This window comes from Trematomus bernacchii, unplaced genomic scaffold, assembly GCF_902827165.1.
Source record: "Trematomus bernacchii unplaced genomic scaffold, fTreBer1.1, whole genome shotgun sequence".
Lineage (NCBI taxonomy): Eukaryota > Metazoa > Chordata > Actinopteri > Perciformes > Nototheniidae > Trematomus > Trematomus bernacchii.
Genome location: NW_022987910.1, coordinates 7,252,980 through 7,267,217, shown reverse-complemented (window position 1 = coordinate 7,267,217; position 14,238 = coordinate 7,252,980). Strand labels below are relative to the sequence as shown.

Sequence of the window (14,238 nt, the reverse complement as noted above, 5' to 3'; positions counted from 1 at the left end):
AACATGTTGTACACAGTGGAAATAAACATTCTGGTCTTAACATCAGGGATCTTATACATTAAACTCCTTCTGAATCAAACCGTCACAGTAGCCTTACCTTACTCATCCCTCTTACAATAGAAGAAAAACACGTTACTTTACCAGCAGAGAGAAAATGCATTATTAAATGATTAATGTGACTAATAAAGAGCAGTTTGATTATTAAGTATTATTCTGTTGATCGATGTCATTACATTTGTTGAAAAGCACATACGGACTTGTTTAAGACTCGTTTTGTCAAAGTTTAGGACTTGGACTTGACTTGAACTTGCCCATCCTGACTTGAGACTTGTCTCAGACTTGAGCGCAAAGACTTGAGACTTGACTCGGACTTGCAAAACAATGACTTGGTCCCACCTCTGGACGTCACTGTCCAGACGTTAGTGGCCAGTCCGCCTCCTAAGGGCATCTCGGCAACTCTGCAGGATCCTATGGGTGATGTCACGGACACTACGTCCATTTATATATCCAGTCTATGGTTAGGAGCAGTGGGCTGCCATTATGTACGGCGCCCGGAAAGGTGCCTTGCTCAGGGACACCTCGGTAGTGGTCGGTCTTTCGGGGACTTGAACTGGTGACCGTCAAGTTGCCAAGCCAAGTCCCTATGGACTTCGCCACCACCGCCCTGGCTTGGGAGAGCCTTGAAATCCCCCAGGAAGAGCTGGTAAATGTGGCTAGACCCAACCCAGCGGTTAAGAATGTATGGATCATTGGACATGCTGTGCAGTTATTGTTACACTTCCTTGTCATTCAGAAGATTCTGACTGGCTCAGCATCTTTAATAACCTGGTAAAAAAGCAGAGTCTATTTATATTTCTTATCTCCATAAAATCTCTTCATGAAACTTAACCAACTAAAAATATATTTAACAATTTAGGTGTTCAACTAATTGTAGAAATTTGGCAAGTATTACAAAAAGAGCTGTGGCATTATTTATTTTTTCAGGTCAATCTTGAGTCATTATTTAAGATCCAATGTGTTAATTGTAAAAAAACAAGTCACTGAACTGGGACTTAATGAGTATTTGAATCAAGTTATTGTTGTGTAAAGTGTATATATTGCATGTGTATGCGTCTCAATGAGATCGAAGACACAGAAAAGTTAGGCTTCGGTTTTTACAAATATATGCTCATCCTTTAATATTTCAAAATATTATGGTGTGTTAATGTGTGTGAATGTTAGTTTCCCTGAGCTGGGCACTTTGTATTAATTTGTATGAGTAGGTGTGAATTTGGTTAATCCTGGCTTGTATGTAAAAGCGCTTTGAAGGGTCTCAAAGGCTGGAAAAGCACTGTATTATTTAAAGCAGGCCAAAGACAGTGAATTAGGAGGTACAGTATAATGCAATCTAAATAACATTTTTTTATTATTGTTGAAGTCATTAACATGCAAATAGGCAAATTGCAAATTCACTCCAATTTACAAAGTTTCCTTTTCAAAATATCATATTATTAAGTAATTTTAATAACTTAAATTAGTCTTTATCTAATTACTGGAAAAAAAACATAGAAACAGTATTATTAATTTCTCCAACAAATTATATTCTTTTTAACATTTGTGACCAACACAACTTTTCTCAAATCCCTTGAAACAATAAAGACAGAAAGCCCTCACAAAACCAAACTGGGAACTAGTGTTGTAGAACGGCTGCCTTTAAAAAAACAAGTGTAATCTTAACACACTAGAAGGTAGCTCAGGAGTGATTAATGTATTTCCTTTTGCTTTTCCTATCTCAATTTTGCATACTTCATATGTTTTCAAAGTCAAGTGGGCTAACATTATTTATTGCATAGATATAACATGGATATATGAACATTTTAAAGTAATTTAAAATGTTAACAAAAGACGTAATGTAAAACATGTTATAATTTATTAACCCCACAGTGTGCTTACTGTAAAGTTTTAAATCTCTATGCCATGATAAGTCATTACTATACATGAACACACAGGAGACATATCCATTTAAAAGCAATCTTTATAAATGAAAACAAAGAGCCCAGGAATTGTCTAAAATGTATAGCCGAGCTTAATAAAATGTACATATATAACATTCAACTGCCATTGATTTGACTGATTTGATTTGATTGACTGCCAGTGTCTGGCATCTTGTGTAAGAAAGATATTTAAAAAATTGTATTTACCAAGAGCAGCTGTTCCTCAGCTGTTGATGGACATTAACTTCCTATATAAATATTATTTTTTCAAATGAACCCGGTGATCTTAATAAACAGTTCATATTTAGTTGCTACCCTTGAATTCTGTACACAGGTTACCAGTTGCACATGTACGAGAACACTCAGGAATGTTAATCTTGTCAGGATGGATTTGAGCAAACTGGGAAGAGAGAGGAACACCAAGTACAAAGCCGTCAGTAGCTCTATCTGCCCCAACACAGCCCATGAACCCACACTTCCCTCAACAAGCATGTCCTCAGACCAGTGTTTTATGTTCATATTTGGGAAAGGAGAGCTCAAAGTCAACCAGATAATAAACACAGTAACAGGCAGAACCCTAAATTGTTGCTGTGTGGGACAAAACAATTTTATGACAGTATGAGCTGCCCTGCAGGCAATTAACACATGTACAGTTCTTTCCAGAGCACAAAAGAGGCACACCATGAGAGAGATCCGGACAGCTAACCTGTCAGAAGGCTGACTGGTGTTACCTGATACTGGTACAAAACAGTGAAATGTCACAGTAAAAAGCATCATCATGGTTGAGTTACTGCCATGAGCAGGACTGACTCTGTTTGGTATTATTTGTATTCTCGCCAGGTAGATTCCAAGTAGCACCACAGCAGCCAGAGCATATCTTGCAACCCATCTGTTGGTGTCTGAAGGCCACACATTCGCCATCCTGCCTGAGTAAACAGTACATTTCATGTAGTTATTCATTTTTAAGGAAATAAAAGCAGGAAACAAATTACATTTTTGTTTTTTACTATTACCTGCTTGTGGCAGAAGTGCTTGGTATTGTGCAGAAAGCATCTGTTGACAAGATGACAGTAAGTTACTGCACACATTACAAATACAGTTGGGCAGTATTACAATGCATACTATACTGTGAGGAGATTCATTTGGTATTAGTGTCGTCGTTATTTTGGATATATAAAATTGAGTATATCAATCATATACATTTCAAATAATTGATGTGTATATTTATTTCTGGACAATCTCTCTATAGAATTAGCAAAATATTTTCATCACATTATATTCTATATCACAATACATACATACTACACTAGAATATGAGTATCAAGAATGCCCACACTTAAAATACTATTCTTCTATACATGTCAGTCTTATTTGATATTCCTCTCCAAACTTCATCTCTGACAGAAAGGTTAAATCTGCACCTGCACAAAGTAGATCCTGACATACGGCCTCCTCAACTTTTCTGAGGACATCAGGCTCACTTGGCTTTCACACAGAATGAAGATAGGAAATTCTTGATATGCAGGTCCGATTTCTCTGTTCAAAAAAACTTGCCGGATTTTGACATCAATGTTGCATGCCTTACAGATGCAAATATAATCCAATGTGTGTTCCGCTTTAACAAAGGTAATGATGTGGTAGCAGTGAGCCACATAACTCAGGAGAACAGATGAGGGACACAAACTGCTGTTATTTGAATGTGTGCTCTGATTACCAGTCTTTATCTGTATAAAGAAAATTTGCAAAAAAAACAACAACACGATAATGAAAACAGTTATTGATAAATTGGTGTAGTAGAAATACACTCTCTGTAACTCTGGTGCTCACCTTCTCTTTAAGTAGCAGGCAATTGCTCTTAGACAGGGAATACACCAACAACTGTTGCAATTTACATTTGCAGACATGCCTGTTTTGCTTCACAGGTTCCTTTACTTTTTGCAACAGGTTTACACAGCCATTTAAGACAATGCTGTTCAAAGCACCAGGAATAAGGGCACTCTTTTTGAACCTGTCCTCTGTTAAAATCCTCTCAGAGGCAACACTCTTTTCAGTAGATCTAAAAAATAAAGAAAACATCAGTATGTGATACAACTATGTAGCAAATGTTACCCTTATCTACAGTCAAACATTGCATTAATCACTGAACTGTTCAACATGTGTAGCCAAGCATAAGCTCAACCGCCATTTGAACAAACAAAAGCAATTTAAAACAACATATTTAACATTGTATTATTTCATTAGAGTGACTTCAAATTGTAATTGATTCGTCAAAACTCCTCTAGAAATTGTCTCATTATCTATTGAGGGTTCTCTCAATATGGTGTTTAGGCCCCTGTAATTGTAATAAATGGAAACCACACTGGGGTATACACATCATTGACAAAACAAAAAGCTAGTTAATGAGCAAGATACAAGTGAAGGGAATAACAGAAAACACTGCAATTTGGCAAAAATGTACTCACCTCTCCCAAGTAAGTATCAGTTTTGTTTTATCATGAACGACAGCCGTTTTGTATGATGCATTCGAGCTGCAGCCCTTTTTCTCTTCATCACGACCATACTGACTGCGCTCGGCAAACGGATGTAGTCTGAGCCATGTGCCAGATGACACTATCCAAGTGAACAGTGTTAAGTAGACAAATGTGACTGTTGTCATCTCAGAGCCTCGCCTTTGGCACAGCAAAGATTGTTGCTTCATGTGTTTTATAGCTTCTTGTCTGCTTCTCAGGTGTAGGTGGCAACTTAGTGGTCAATTATCAGCGGTACAAGCAAATCCTACGACATAAAGGATGTCAGGCATGAAGATTACATCTGACAGGACTACACAAGGGGCCTTTGTCCTCTAATAACAATCAATCAGAGTGTTTACTGAGACAGACTTAAACCTCTGACACAGTGTTCCTTAACTGCCTTTATGACGCTTTATCAAGCTTAACTTTGAAGTTAGAATGAAGGTACTGATATAATTCTAAACAAAGAAATAATTAATCCATTGATATGACATGTAATGATCAATATTATTATTATTATTATTATTATTACTTGTTACTTGTTAGACGCTTTTATCTAAAGCGACTTACATACTCAATACTGTGGACAATCCCCACAGGAGCAATTTGGGGTGAAGTGTCTTGCCCAGGGACACAACGACATGACTGCAGTGGGGTTTGAACCAGTGACCCCCTGATCCAAACACCAACGCACAACCCACTGCGCCACACGCCTCCGTTTAAACAAATACATTTCCAAAGTAAAGCAACATTTTGGTGCAGAGTGTCTGAATTGGCAATATATTCACAGGGGACCCGCAACCTTTAACCTCAAGCTATCCTAATTAAAATGGGTTCTATGGATACAAACAACTTTCCCCTTAGCAGCCATGGCAACGTTATGCTAATCGGAATGCAGTTTGGACAAAGGCCTGCAGTGATTGGTGTAGATTCATGTGTTATTTTGCTCAATTAGCTTAATTCTCCTATGTTAATTGTCCATAAAGGGGGTTTTTGAGCAGTTTTCCTCAACAGAAGCGCTAAAAAACTATTTAGCGAAATGTATTTTATTCTGAAGAAACCGACAAATGTCTTAGTATTGCAGTTTTTTTTTAACATTTTTATTAATTCTGGTCAAAAATGTTTAAATTTGCCACCAAAAAGTTGTAACAAATGGTATGGATCCAAATGTTCCAAGGACTTATACAGAAATGCTTGGAAATTCGAATAGGCGCCTAACAGAAATACAATGTTTATTATAGATTTATCCCCAAAAAAATCTGACAGCACTAAATAGCTAATGCATGTGATGGTTAAATGACTGCAAACACTGAGTAAATTCAATAAATCATGTATTTACTTATCATATGAGCCATGTAGGATGTTCATAGTGGTTACACTTAGGAAAGATTTGTATTCTTGTCTGTCACAACCACATGCACAAGGCTCTGCACTCGTGTCTGAATCATGTTTTATTTACTTGATTTTGTGAAGTAAAATACATAAAAATTGTAATTGTCTATTAAGGTATGTTCATATCCCTTAATCACACTTCAACAATGAATCACTAAACTTTCTGGGCTATGGATGGCAGCAGAAATTTGACGATTTAAGGTATTTAAAAGATACAGATTTCATGGCTGTTTGGAGTAAAATTCAACAATTTTTCAAATAATGTATTTGTATTTGCTTAACAAACATGTTCTAATACAAATAAACATGTACACGTGCAATGGTGTTATTAAGTTGGGAGACTCAAAAAAGAAAGTGATTGGTTGGGAAATAAATATTTAATTGAGTCATTAATTAACAATCCAAAACATGGTTTAAATGGAAGTCGTCACAACATTGTACAATTAATGGTGGATATCTTTTGTTTTCCCAATTACATGCTTTTTGGTATTTTGTTCTGGCCTGAGTAAAATAACAACACATTTAGGGATAAAAATACAGAATAGTAGCCCATAACTGGAGGCCAGAATAGCAAATATCTCCACAGCCACAGTGAACTTCCCAGGAGAGCTGGCATATGCTGGGATAAAGGTGATCCAGACGGCACAGAATATCAACATGCTGAATGTGATAAATTTAGCTTCATTAAAATTATCAGGCAGCTTTCTAGCCAAAAAAGCAAGAACAAAACACAACACAGCTAAGAGCCCTATGTATCCTAACACAGCCCAGAACCCTACAGGTGACCCCAGGGCACACTCAAGAATAATCTTATCCTTATATTGGTTCATATTCTTAAAGGGGACTGGAGGGCTTATTGTCAGCCAAAGTATGCAAATGATAATCTGTATTAGAGTGAAACCCAGAACACTGAGTCTCTGCTGGGCAGGCCCAAACCACTTCATCATATTACTGCCTGGAAGTGTAGCCCTGAATGCCATTAGCACCACTATAGTTTTCCCCAGAACACAAGAGATACAGAGGACAAAGGTGATGCCGAATGCTGTGTGTCGCAGCATGCAGGACCACTGAGAGGGCCGGCCGATGAAGGTCAGAGAACACAGGAAACACAGAGTCAAGGAGAAGAGCAGCAGGAAGCTCAGCTCAGAGTTGTTAGCCCTTACAATGGGAGTTTCCCGGAAGTGAAAAAAAACTGATGCTATAAGAGTTGTCAAAATCGCCCCCATCAAACAAAATAATGTTAAAATGATCCCCAATGATCTCTTCAAAAGACAGAAATTCTATTTCCTTCAGGATGCATGTGTCCCCTCTGGTATTTGGCCAATAATCAATGGGACATTTGAAGCACTCCATAGAGTCTGTTTTTGAAAGAGACAAACAATTAGGTCATAATCTGATCATGGAAAGGGAAAAGCACAAATCCTGATACAGTATTTTTGTAGATCAAACCTGTGATGTTGCTGATTCTCCATCTGCACACGGTATACAGTCATAACAGCAACAGGTTTTCCTTTCTGAAAGACTTTGCGTTTCCCCGGGTTACAGCTCTCACTGCACACTGACACAGGCACCTGGCACATGAATATGTGGAGGAATTGTATGTGACCTACAGTGACACTTTTTAATTTTATTGTTGTTTACATGTAATTTGAATTTGGAAACATTATAATATGTATCAATCTAGTTATGCTTAGCTTCATTTATGTGGAACATTAAATATTATGCAGTATTGCATTATGACTAACAATCCAGAAATATGAGTATAAAATAATATGAATTTGTACCGTGTTGACTTCCTCCTTCCCCACACTATCTTCATGCCATTCATTATAAATTGACGATCATGGGGCAGAGAGGCATCAAAAACCCCAACTGTGTCAAATGTATGGTCCCTGAGGTCACATGTTGTAAATTAATGAGCTCATATTTTGCAGGCGAATCTCCATTCTGGTCAAAGGTCACTCTTTCCCCCTGACTTGTTGTAAAGTTTACATTCTGTAAGTAATGTAGCACCTGCAAGGAAAAGGGGGGGCTTTGGGTTATTTCAAATTCCATCTTAGTTTTTTTTGGGATACAAATAAATAATTTCAAAAGAGCAATTCAAGTTTTCTTTCCTCACTTGCCATGGTTGAATGTGTTTAGTATCAGCACAGCTCCCGTTGTAGAAGGGGCCCCTCCCCTCTTCACATGTGACAAGGTTGTGTATAGCATGAGCCACTGCGTAAACTGACTTGTATACATTATAAGTGAATCTAAGCTCTGAAACATCTGTAAAATATGATTCAACATTCTGCAAGCTCTCAAAGCCACTGCATGGATTTTTTTGTGTGTTTGAAGAGTCATTCAGGGCACAGTTGAACACATCTTCCCAGAGATCTCTTACAAATGACTGTCAGGAAACTGTGAGGGATGGATCTGCCTCAGGTGTTCCTCCAGCCCGGGGATTTGAGCTTTGCTCACAACAAGCCCAGTGAGCCCACAAGGATGCTGCGACCCTCGCTGTCAGTCAGAGAGTGATCTGTGATCCAGGCGTCACTGCCAACCAGCTGCAGTCCCTTTAATGTTCTGTCTGTACAACTCAGTCGCCAGCACGTTAACTTCTCTGTGGGACATAAATGCCACAATAACCTTAGAGGTGGAGTGCTTCACAGTTTCAACTACTTTGTTTAAGTCATGAAGAGGACCTGTTTGATCAAATGCCTCGTAATACTCAATGCACACCCCCTCTTCTTGTGCAGCTTGTATAAAAGAGGCCATACCGTGACACCATAGTCATTTTTGTTACTAATTGCCCCACCCAGGTCCAGCCGAAGTGCTTGACCAGCTTTGCCAGGGCTCTGCTCTGGTGGAGGTCACTGGGAATAGTACGGAAAAAGGATGGAAACTCCTCTCTGTTGCTGAGACATGCACAGGTTGCAAAATGACTGATCTGTGCGAAGGAAAGTTAGACGGAACAGAATAATGTTGATTACAAATTCATCATATGAATATTAAGGATCTATATTATAAGACAAGTTAATCGAGAAGCCCTCTAAAATACAGAATTAAATATATTTCCAAAACAACCTCTTAGTCGAATCACATTGATTCAGAAACATCCTCTTATTCTGTGTGTTTTAGAATTATTTATATGCAGACAATAAAGTAAATATTTACCACTGGTATCTGGAACCTTCCCATAATTCGAGCAAATCCCCACTGTAGGTGCAGAGGCAGAGTGGCCTAGTATAGCCAGAGCAGTGTCAGCCTTTGTACAGTTCCTCTCATCTATGATCTCCCTCTGCCCGTGGCTAAATCTAGCGCAGACCTTAATCATATTTGTCATTCCACAGGAATTGTATATCTTGTAGCCCAGGTTGGGAAGAGAAAGCAGGATTTTGGTTTATTTCCCTCAATTGCAAAGATCATAGTCTGGGCAAATTTGAATTCTCTTACATTGATGCTAGAAAAACAAGACATTTATTTAAATTATTTTATTTGGACAAAAATGTATTGAACAAGAAAGCGCGTAAAATAAAAAAGACATACTCACTTCAGGCATTTTGAGGATCAGGTAAGGTTTTTGAAAGCTGGGTATGCTGCCTCTGTATCCAGTTTGAAAGGTGAAGATGCCACCTAAGACAAAGTCTCCAGCCTTGGACAGCTCAGGGGGTTGTGCCCCTCCCTGCAGCCGGCACACAGGCATCAACCCTCCTGGTAAGAAGAACCAGGAATAACAGGTTCAGTAGAGGCATTGCTTCGCTCTGCAGACTGGCCTCAATGCCTTATGAGACTTTTTATATTCAAACCTAAAACCTTTTCAATGTGTCAATGCTCTTATTCTAGACGCTTTAGGGTATGAAGCACATGACACAGAGTAGAGGGCCCCAGTGATTGAAGTCAAGGTTTGGCGGTTGTAAAGCAAATCAAAGATAATACAACATGCAAAAATTAGTATCTCATATCTTCTATCCAAGTTTTTCTTTCTATATCACAAGTCAGAGTTCCTGACACATTTATTTGTTTGTCTGTTTCTTACCCCTTTATCCTTATTTTGGCAGAAAGGCAAGTCATGACTCAAATAAAACTGTAACATGTACAGGCATAACATCTTCACATTTTCACATGTAATGCGAACGATAAAGAAATACTGCATCTGATTCCCATGATGAAAGAAATAAACATGGGGCAATAATTCACTTTACCAGGTCCATACAGCCATTAGTTATACAAGTAAACTACTAAAGTGTCAGGATTGGCAGGAATACACAAAATATGACCAAATTGGAGAAGCTCTGAGAGTCGTTTGGCGTTGGCCTATAATTTGCATTAACCACGTTTGTGTCTGCTGTACTTCTAACCTGGGGCTGTACGGTGAATTTCCATTTTGATCCATCCACTTGACTAAATCCAAAGTGTCAGAAACAAGAAAACGGTCTGCAAACATGTCCTATCTTCTCGCCGCCAGGACTCACCATGCTGGGTGGACAGATCATACCATTTGAATTGGTTTTGTGTATGTTGGCAGTGGTTGTGCGATCTAACTAACTTGTATTACTTCAGAAATATATGAACTGGTTAGTTGATCATATTTTCACTTTAACACAAAAACAACTTGTTCCCAATTACTACAGGAACATTGTAGGGGTGTAATTGTGAGGGAGACATCATATTGAATGGCCCTTTCACTTATTATTTACATTTGTTTCAATTTCAGGAAAACTCAAAATAAAACTTTCAAATGAAAAGGGATGAAATAGCAAGCCAATTAGTATTACGTTATGTAAAATGCCATAATGCTCCTAATGTGGTTTCAAACAGGCCTGGTGTTAGAATAAACAGGAACTATTGTTTTCTTTAAAAAAAAAAAAACCTTAATTGATTTAACATGTCACATTTACATGTTGTGACACAATTGTCAATCCTTTTAGACCCTATTTTTCAGCTTGAAGCGATATGCCACCTGTTGTTCCTGTTGTTGTGTAAAAGGATGAAGCAATCTGCAATGTTTACCCTCCAGTGTCCATGTCCATGCAGGAGTTTCCCCACTGGAGTCAAGCCGCTGGGTGATAAAGTATTGCTTTAAACAGATGGGGACTCATTTATCTTTCATTGTTGTTCTTCTGTGTTGTTTTTAATTAAGTACAAGTGTTACCTTTATTTCTGGTGTATTGCATCATTGTATTTTTGAACTTGAGAGCTTCACGTTTGAAGGGGACACTAATTAATGTAATATCCCTTCATCTCTCCTGCATCCACTGCTGTTGCATTGACTTGTTATTTATTTGATTTAAATATTTGTTAATGAAAACTTTAACCTTCTTGAATGAAATCAGAGAATACATTTAGTTATGGATGTTATGCGTGAACAGGTGCAACTTGAATTTACTGTGAGATCTGAGGATATCAAACAATGGCCACCAAACACAGGAATATGAACATTGAATTTAATAAATAAATACAATTTAGTTTGTGTAGTGGTGAGCCGTATTATTTCAAATTGAGTCATGCAATATTTAAAATATTTAATCCTTACAATTTAATTTGTTATCTTTGATTGAGGATTTTACGCATCAAGTTCATAATATTTGTCAGGAGGTAATGGACATTAAACCATAATCTCTCGCCGGGCGCATTATATTTCAATGATTAATGGCATTATTTTTATACCTATCACAAACATATTAAAAGTCAAGCTTTGTTATCATGAATACACTATTACTAAATAAAAACATTTGTATAAATCTGTAATTGTTATTATTGAATGAATGTGTAAAAACAACACGCTTGTACAAAAATCGTATTTGATTAAATATTTATTAATAGAACAAATAGTACATTGCATTAGGAAAACACTATGATACAAAAAGAAGAAGCACATTTTTCCTTTTAGTTGGTTGAGATAAAAACAACATTACAACTGATTTGGGCAATGGTTAATAACGTACATCATTACTAGCTGTCCTTGCCATTAGGTGTTTTTTAGTGTTCTGCTCAGGCCTGACTTTGGAAGTGGCATGCTTAATGATCTCTATTATATTCTGTAGGCTATAAGGTGGACCCGACGATGAAAATGCTTCAGAATACTCAATGCACACTCCATATTCTTGTGCAGCTTTGATAAATAAAGCCATGCCATTCAGGCCATATCTATTATCAACAGCAAGAGCACCAATCCAGGTCCATCCAAGTGATGGACCAGCTTTGCCAGTGCTCTGCTCTGGTAGTAGTCACTTGGAATTGTTCAGAAAAACATGGGATCTCTTTTCTGTTGCTCAAACAGGCACAGGTTGCATAATGGCTGATCTGCAATAAAATAGACAAACATCTTAATGTCAATGACAGAGCAAACAATCAGCAATGTTACATAAAGTTCAGATTCCTACTACACTAACAATTTTCAATACATCATAAAAAGATGGATATGTGTCTTACGAGAAGACCCTAATCCGGGTCTGGCAGGTCGTTTTTTCACAAAACTGTGTCTCAGGGTTCTTAATATTTAAAAACCTATTAATGTGTCATACCAGATTAACGGGAAGAAACTCAGCTAACTGACGATGCGAACCATTTTTACCAAAACAAAACACAAGCGTCTAAATGACCCCTGAGCGAAAAAAATGCCTAACGCATTTGGCACAGAACTCAAGGTAAAGATACCCTTATTACTTATCGTAACTGCACATACAAGATATCGGATTAAAGCTGAGATTCCACAGATTATATAGGTATTAGTATCATCACTGAGTGATCAGAACTCGCGACAGGGGAAGCAAACACAGACATCACAACACGTAGCATTACGGAGCAAACACGGGAGATCGTCTCACCTTAGCTGTTATTCTGATCAAAAGTCGTGTTCAATGGCAATAAAATGATAAAAACGCTGCTGAGGGTTAATCCAAAGGTTAATCCAATGTGTCTGTCACTTTGAACAAATTATTGATAATCCATAATTCAATTTTATGTAAAAATCTGAGAAATAATATTAGCTGCTGGTAGCCACCAGAGTGTATCGCAGCTTCCGGTTTTGGCTATGCGTCACTCTCACTCCTTATTTGGTAACGTGTGTGTGTATGTGGAACCTCCCCTCGATTCCATTGGCTCTAGTGGTTAAAAAGAGATGTCAATCATCAAAACCGACCAAGGGGGGCCAGAGATAGGTCAAATCCACCCAAATGACCCCAGAAGTGGGTTTTCTTTAGATACATCTCTCTAAAAAGGTCATATTTCACTTGTTTTGGATCAATCTTGATACAGGGTACTTATTATATGTTATAGTTTGGATTCCTAAAGCTTTTAGTCTACCATCCCATCATTCAAGGGTGGTTTTCACTATAAGTACATTTCTTTTTTTGGACGGACACTATAATTTAAATTGTTTACTGTGTTCAATCTGAATTTACTTTAAAATAAAAACATCTATATTGATTCTGACACTTCTACATCCAACTCACAGATGTAACCTTGCTTTGAGAAAAACGTTTATTAATTTACCCCTTTTATAAGTGCCTGAGACCTGAAAAACAGGCTCAGGGCTTAACAGGTTAAAGGTACACTTAATAGAATGTTAAAAAAACACTTCAGAACAACTTTAATTGCCTTTATTTTACATACCACAGGTATGTGAAACCTTCCAACAACTTTTGCAAATGCAATAGTTGGTCCTGATCCTGAATGTCCCAAGTTAGCTTTCACCGTTTCAGCTCTGGTGCAGTTGTCGTCACTGACTTCTTTCTTAAATCCACTCACCAGTGCCAGTGCAGCTCTCAGTATGTCCATAGTTCCACAGTTATTATAGATACTGTAGCCAAGTTTAACATTACGGAGAATGTCAGGATTTGTGTTGATCTCATTGATAGCAAAAATCAATGCTTGAGCAAATTTGAATTATCTCAAATTGAAGCTAGGGTGTTGTGAAAGATAGAACAAAATAATACATTTGTGTTAAAGGTAGGGTAGGTAAGTTTGAGAAACCGGCTCGAGATCGCTAGAATTTGAAATAACACAACTGGAGAAAATCTGCCAATTCCTTACAGAGCCCCTCCTCCAACACACACGAACGCGCACATGACCAATGAGGGCACGAGATAAGTTTGTGCACAGATGGAAGGCTGACAGGCAGGTAGGCCATCCAGTTATTTTAGCCGGGCCGGCTAAAATGATTGGTCGTACTTTTTACAGTATTACGGCTTCCACAGATGACATTTTTTTATGGATTTTTTGTCAAAGCACTTAAGATATTCATTGCTATCGGGATGTTAAGAGCATTCCATGGAATATAACAAAAAGTGTATCTCGAGCCGGTTTCTCAAACTTACCTACCCTACCTTTAAGTCTCAAATACAGTACAATGAACATATATAAGCCGTTGAAAATATGCC

General features: G+C 37.8%; 1 pseudogene; it reads right to left on the bottom strand.

Moving 5' to 3' along the window:
• Positions 1 to 6,318: 6,318 nt before the first annotated feature.
• On the bottom strand, positions 6,319 to 13,738 carry LOC117470572 (annotated as a pseudogene).
• Positions 13,739 to 14,238: the final 500 nt, after the last annotated feature.